We start from the raw sequence: 7,433 nt of genomic DNA, 5'->3' as shown, positions 1-7,433 counted from the left end.
TCCCCTACCCCTCCCACCTCTTTTTCCCTCTTCCTCTTTCATCCCCTCCCCCACCACCTCCCTGGCTCATCACACTGACCTTAGGATCAGTTCTCACAATATAGGTCAGACCCAAGGGAAACAGCGGGGAGAGTGTGCAGGGCTCGCAGGGCTTCCATACTGCAGTGTTTTTCTGATGTAATTTTAGGTTGAGTGGACCCTAAAGCCAGAACTTTCTAGATTTCCTGAATGTTCTCTTAGATTAAAGTTAGAGCTGGGCATTCAGGCTGGGGGCGGCGGGGGTCACAGGTAGGGGACAATGGACTCTGGGGGCACCAAGGAGCATAAGGCCAAAGATCAACTTGACAATGACACCTCAGCAACCAGAAGAGTGAATGGTAACAAGAGAGAAGCCACCATTCAGTGCTGCCCACCCGCCTCGAGTGTGTTAGGGGCACGGTGTGCAGATTATGACCATCCTTCTATCTCCATCAGCCTCTGGGAGGGGGCTGTCACTCAACCCATTCTCCAGATGGAGACTCTGAGGCTTGGAGAGATACCCTGTGACTAAAGCCAAAGGCAAGTAGCCAGCCTTTTCCACACATCCCACACACTGCCCAGCCCTCTTCACACTTCAGAGCCTCTTTCTCCACACAAGCCATCCTTGAGCCCAAAGGTCAGCAGAACCAAGAGTGCTATTCTCTCCTCAGAGATGAGCCAGCTGAGGCCCAATGGGATGAGAGGCCTTGGAGGATCAAGCCTGCCTCAAGCAATGTCCTCCTGTGGGTGCAGGACATGGTGCTCAGTGCCCCAGCCCCCACCTCCTGAGGCTCCCACCATCCCCTTGGCCTCTGCCCAGTACTGGTGGGTGGCACCATTTCCTTGCCAGCTAGAAGACATGGGTGGGGACCCTGGCCAGGGACAATACAGTCAGGCTCCCACCCTGAGGAAGGAAGCAACCTTCCCCTAGACCTGCACTTTCTCTGCAACAATCAGCCCACAAGCAGAGGCATTTCTATACCGTTTCCAGGTTACAGTAACTTAGAAGACAATGGCTGTAAATGACGCACAGCCTGACCCTCAAGGGACCCTGGGAAAAAACAAGCCAAAAGGAGGCTGGCAGTACCCACCACTGAGGACATGGAGGAGAACAGAGCTGGCTCCAGCCCATACTCTCTAGTATGACTGCCAACAGTCATCTCCTCTCAGAGCCTTGGTCTATCTGCCCTGTCACCTCAGACTTCTGGCCTTGTCCCTCCGTGTTCAAAGTATTCTCAAATGCCTGTCACCAGCCCTTTTCCCAACATTGGGGGGGTTCTCTATTCCCCGGGTTCTATCTACCTGCCTTCTCATGATCAAACTACTCACCAAGAGAAACAAGACTTTCTCAGGGCTCCAGTCTCTCATTCTTTCTTACCATCGAAGTGGTGGTTGCACCCATCCAAGAGGCTCTCCAGCTCCCTGAGGCTTATCTGGATGTGGCTGTCCCATGAGGTGGCCTCCAAGACCTCTGAACTCCATGCACTCTCTTCCAAAGTGGCTGTGTACATAGGTAGAGTGTACTGCAGCCCCCAGCCCTCAAGACTGCCACAAGAGCTGTCATGTCTTCCTCCCTCGGTGTACCTGTTTCATTTGGCAAGGAAACTTGGGGAGAAAACACATGAGCCCCAACTCCAGCAAGCACCTCCCTAGACATTCACACAAATGCCCTCTAGACGCTCAGCCATCCTGAAGTGTGGCCAATCAGTTTTCACTTCTCCCATTGAGGCTGTCATCCCACAGTCTCCATTTACCCCATCAGTGTGCACAGCCACCCTGGCAACAACTGATGTAGGGGTAGGAAATAACCTGATGAGGGGGAGGAGACAACCCAGATGTCACCTCCAGCCTGCTCTCCTCATCACAGCCATGGGGATCTTGTACTTCAACCAGACCCCTCCCTGACCCATCAGAGTCCCCTAGCAGTGTGGCACCTCCAGTGGCCACCTCCACCTGCATCCACAACTATCGACTTCCATAATCCTCAGTCATGGGGTGGGCAGAGGTCTCATTCTGTAACCGGTTCTGGTCACTTGCTCTTGACAGGCCTTCTGTCTCCTGGCAGCAGTAACCAGGGTGGGGTCCCTAATGCTGAGTCCCTGTCCTAAGTATCCTCACCCACCCATCTGCTCACAGGGACATATGTACTAGTCTACCTCCCATCCCTGTCTCCCACCAGATCAAGCTTTGTGATGTGGAAGAAGTGGCCTGGGTCACTGGGCTATCCTCAGCATTCTGAAGCATTGACACACAGTGGGTGCGCAGGAAGCACCTGCTGCGTGAAAGCAGCATGTCTTCTCTGACAAAACTGGAAAAGCACTGCAGTGCCCAGTTTTCAGTTAGGAAACTGAGGCTCAGAAGCGGAATGAGGCCACGAGCCTGAAGAAGCACAATGTTTGGGGAGCAAAGCTGTGGACCTCATAGGAGATCAAGCAGGATTTTCTTTCTACACCAGCCTCTCCCCGTGCAAGAGTGGGGTCTGAGCCGCCCCCCTGGGCTGGGCAATATGGCCTAGGACCAAGTGAGGACATGGGCTTCCAACCAAATGCCAAATGCCCATTCCAGACAGCCTTCAGGGATTAAACAGGAGTGCACACCCCAGGAAAGGAGGCAAGAGGAAAGGGGGAGGGAAAGAGCGGGGGATTTCCTTTGGCTCACTGGCTAGACTTTGCAAAGTGTGACTTTGGCACCATACAATGTAATCACCATGGAAACTTTCACAGGTCGTGCCAGGAAGAAGTCTGTCTGTTCATGGAGGTCACGAACACAGGGATGTGAACAGCACCTCTCACTTGTCACCCAACACTTCACAAGCAAACACCCACTGGCTGGTGGCTTTCAGCTTTGTGTCATGTTTGGAGGTCTATTTTCTGTGTCACTAGGGGTAGCTCCCAAGGCCTATGCACTCTACCCATAGGCTCTGCTACTTAAAATACCAACCAGCCTCTCCCGTATATTCTGAGCCTACAACACTAACAAGGCCCCAAACCCCAAATGTAACATACAGTGGGAAGTCTCACCTCCCCTGAACTTCCCTGCCCAGGTGTGCACAGGTCACACCTCTCCCCTTGGGTAGTGGCTGCTGTTCATGCAGTCCTGAGTGAATATGTATTCTGATCTGACAAAAGGCAGCACAGCTATACATGTGGCGCCTCCTCCTTTTCTTCTTCCAGCAGACTTTCTAGATCTTTCCGCATAGCCTACCCTCTAATTTTTACAGCTATATAATATGCCACAAAAGACTATGCTGGCCTCTGTTTGACCAGCTCATGTCACAGGAAGCTTAGTGACCCCTGCCAGACCTGGCTCCCCATTCTCATGCATTTTTTCAACATGAGGCCTGCCTTGACCCCAGGCCTGGCTCTAAAGAGGGCTTGGTTGTCACATAGTACCAACCTGCAGAGGCATAAAGCCTCTGGAACCTGCACACATCCAGAGCATCTTTACATGGCCCTGCACCTGGGAGCTTTCCAGTTCAAAACTTCCGGGAACTTCCGGGGCTTGCTGGCATACTCCTTTAATTGGGACACTCAGAAGGCAGAGGAAGGGAGATCTCTAGGAGTCTGAGGTCAACCTGGTCTACATAGTGAGTTGAGGACAGCCAGAACTACATAGCAAGATCCTGTCTCAAGAAGCAAAATAAAGCAATCGAAAAACTTCCAGGAAATTTCAAACTCCCTGCCGTGCACCCTGCATCTTCTCTGTTCTTACTGTCCCCTTCCCACAAAAGCTCCACCTCCTCCCCTTTTCTCCCACAGCAGCACCAAGGAGAATCTTACCTGGGCCCCTTGCACTGGCCATCACTATTGTTCATATCTCAGGTTAGAAATCCCTCCTCAGAGAGCTCCGTAAGCTCATCCCTAAGCATAGGCTACAGGATAAGGGCTAGACCAGCCCTCCAGCCTTTGCATAGCAAGATTCTGTTTCAAAACAAAACAACCGAATACACACACACACACACATACACACACACACCAAGTCCACCTAGCCATATGCCTGGCCGTCTTTCCCTCTTTCCACAATATGTTCCTATCTGAATCCTGCCCCACCCTGCCCCACCTCCTCCAGTTAGAAAAGCAGCTGCATTAGTGATGAGCACAACATCTGCTTGACCCGCCCGCAGCTCCCATGCGCTCTGCATCTGTACCTGGCCAGGACAAAATGCTAGACAGTCATCCCCATCTCTGCACTGGGAAATGCCAGAAATCTCTACTGTACAAAAGAAAAGACTGAGGCCCAGAGAATGGGGTGTGGGGGGGTAGAGCAGGGTCCCACCTCTAGACTACCTCCCTAGCAGGAAATCTCCAAGAAGCACCAAGGAGAGGCCAGTGAGTGGCTGCTCCCTCCTCATGTCCCCTGAGCCGTGGACAGGCAGCCACATGTCACGGGGTGCTTAGCATACCTACAATCAGCCACATGTGGAAGATGAGCATGGAAGACCACAGAAATTTCAGCTTAGAATAACACAGTGGCCGCCATACCCTGAGCCACCCATCAAGCAGCTACCTGCAGGAACATGAGCTTGGCTTGCGTGGTATCCTGAGTCCCTCTCTGTGTGGCATTTCTTTTGCCAAGACCAGCTAGGGAAATAAGAAAAAAATTATTCACAGCCTATCTTCCAAATTCAAAGTACAAGGCCAGCAGATGTCCAAGAGGCTACACCTGAGTGGTGCCATGGATTTACTCTGACTTTGTGATCTCCACTTTGGGGCCACAGGAGTCACAGCAAAGGGGGCTGTCACTCTCATCAGACATCAAAGGACCACATGGGCCAGGCTGTGTGTGATCTTACGCCTGAGCCCTGGGTTCTGCTCCACCATGATTCAAAGGAGCAATCTCCTTGCCTTAGTCATGCCAGGAGCATTTATTGAGCACCTACTGTGTGCCAGCTGTAGATGAGACTCGGGAAACTCCAGACTCACTGACATCCAGGTCTCCCTTTCTCGGAATTCAGTGCTGGTCAGGCAGAGCTTTGTTCCAGGGTGTGAAAAGGCTCCTTTGCTTGCTGAATTCTTTCTGAGCCTCTCTTCTCCGGTCAGGAGAACCAGTATGGCTCCACAGAGTGGCTCTTAGAATAGCAAGAAGAAAAATGCCATGCAAGGCCTATCTCAGGTCCACCAGAGCTCTGGCCTTCCTCCTATGGGGACACTAGAGCATCACCCCCACAGACCAGCACAAAATGTCTATCCTATCACCAGGATTTTCTGTAAACCTGATTCCTTACACTCCCACCTTTGTAGTGACCCAGGTCCTGAATAGTAGAAGGCTTACTTAAGGCATGGCAGAGCCTAGCCTAGGCTCACCCTTGAGATAGCAATGGATTTAAAGAGCCACAACCAGGATAGGTCTCTAAAGGCCAGACAGGAGCCCAGAAGGAAGGCCTGGAGACTGCAACCAAAGGTGCTCCTGGCCCATCCCTAAGGGAGGCAGCCAGCAGCACGGGTTGAAGCACACCACAAAAGCATATGAATCCTGACCCTCCGGAGCTTGTGTTTTTCAAGAAAAGACGGAAATCCGAACTTTTCTGTGAAAGCTGCCAGTTAGTAAATGCTGGCAGCTAATTAAATTTTTAAAAACAATAATAGCATACTGAGAGCCAAGCAAAACATGCAGAACTAGTCATAGCCAGGGTTGGCGGGTCTGTGCCTCCAGTCAGATGCTTTCTACATACTAGATAGAGGAGTGGGTGGGAAGACAAGGGGGTACCCGCCCTTGGCAACATCATCTCCCATCCTGCCTTTCCTCTTGGGGGTCCTGCACGCACACACACACACACACACAGCACCTCTGGAAGGTGAGGCCCAGAGCTCTGGCCATTCCATCACAAATATGCATTAGTTCCATTCGGTGCCAAGCCCAGGGAGCTCTCTCCTGCCACCCATGTCACCCGGGCTCTCTTGAGGAGGGCCGGGTTCAGCATCCTCTGAGAAACAAGCACCCACACCACAAATTCCTTTTTGTCTCTCTGGCCTGTCATAGAACACCTGCTGGCTCAGACAACTTCTGACTGGCCCAAGTGCCCATCACTGCCAAGCAGATGGGCAAGATCTCAGGACAGCTGAGGAAGAAGGGATGGACCCTTGCCTAGGAGATGGGGAGGGAGGCACAGAGGGGGACGGGGGTGAGGGAAGGGAGAAACAAGAGGTGGTGAGGAGCCAAGCCCACCCCTGAAGACTCAGCCCCTCCTGGGCCCCCCAGGCCACTGCAAGAGTGAGCCAAGACTAACACCAACAGCCACCTCCTTCTCCCTAGGCTGAGGCTCCCACTCAGCAGGAGAACCACAGATGCTAGGGACCATGACACTGTCTGTGCACCTGAGTGTGAGGCCCTCTGTGTCCAACACAGGCCTGTGTGGGAGATGTGTGTGAAATAGCCGATGGAGATAAGCGTGGCGTTGAACCAACCGGCATTGAACCAAACTTTCTACGGATGTCGAACGCACACGTGCTTAACACGGACACATTTGCATGTCTGAAGGATGCCTAAAACAGGCGAGTATGTGTGAAAGCACGTGCAGTGGGATGTGGGAGAGGTGAGAGTGCACAGCCCCTGCATGAGAGATTCTGGACTGGGAGTTGGGGTGGCCTGTTCCTCTGCAGAGCTTGCAGTAACTTCTGCTAGCTTGAGTGCATGTGTGGCAGTTTGTGACTGCGGGTGGGGTGGTGCCAGACTGAGAGGCCCAGTCTTCCCCGCTGGGGTGGGAGGGAGGTTGAGGGGAGTGACCCTGGGAGACCCTGAAGGACAAGGCTAGTGTATGGAGGGCCAGAGAGACACAGTCAGCGATCAAGAGAAAGTGATCGACCTAGAGGGAGCGCGTCGTGAAGACCCGGAGGCTCCTTACTCACCCGATGCTCTGTATTGAGCTGCGCCGCCACCGTCAGTCTGTCCGTGCACCCGCCGTCGGTGAATCCAGAGCCCGGGTGGCGCGCGGCCCGGGGTGGAGAAGAGCGGGACAAGCCAGGCCTTGAGGCCCCGCCCCACAGGTCCCGCCTCAGGGCGGGGCCTCGATTTTGCTAAGACTTCGCCCAACCCAAGGCTCAATCCGCCCATATAGGAGCCCAGGAGTCAGCACTCTCCTGTCCAGGTCTCTGAGCCCCCTTTTCCACACCCCCTCTCCATGCTCTGGCTACACTGAGACTCAGATATCTCAGTACTGTGCCACCCTTTAGCTTCTCCCCCTGGACCCAGTACCCTGTGATGGCCAGAGGTGCCCAGGCTCAAAGCTGCCCTGGGACAGGTCTGCAGAAACTAGTCATGGGCACGCTCCCATCTCAGTTCTCCACCGTCTAGATCACCCTGCCTCCTCCTCTTCCTCCCCCTCCTCCTTCCCCTCCTCCTCCTCCTCCTCCTCCTCCTCCTCCTCCTCTTCTCCTTCCTCCCTCCTCCTCCTCCTCCTCCTCCTCCTCCACCTCCTC

At 53.5% G+C, this 7,433-nt stretch overlaps 1 protein-coding gene across 1 annotated transcript in view; it reads right to left on the bottom strand.

The window, feature by feature from the left end:
* Window positions 1-6,889, bottom strand: part of Fbln2 (fibulin 2) — a 55,939-nt gene extending 49,050 nt beyond the window's left edge. Inside the window, exon 1 of the mRNA XM_028773057.1 lies at window positions 6,864-6,889. The gene's annotated coding sequence lies outside the window, so the exon portion shown is untranslated. The remainder of the gene's footprint in view (window positions 1-6,863) is intronic.
* Between the last annotated feature and the right edge of the window lie 544 nt (window positions 6,890-7,433).

This window comes from Grammomys surdaster, unplaced genomic scaffold (assembly GCF_004785775.1).
Source record: "Grammomys surdaster isolate TR1022 unplaced genomic scaffold, NIH_TR_1.0 220, whole genome shotgun sequence".
Classification (NCBI taxonomy): Eukaryota; Metazoa; Chordata; class Mammalia; order Rodentia; family Muridae; genus Grammomys; species Grammomys surdaster.
The sequence above is the reverse complement of the archived record's forward strand: the minus strand, read 5'-3'. Positions and strand labels throughout refer to the sequence as shown.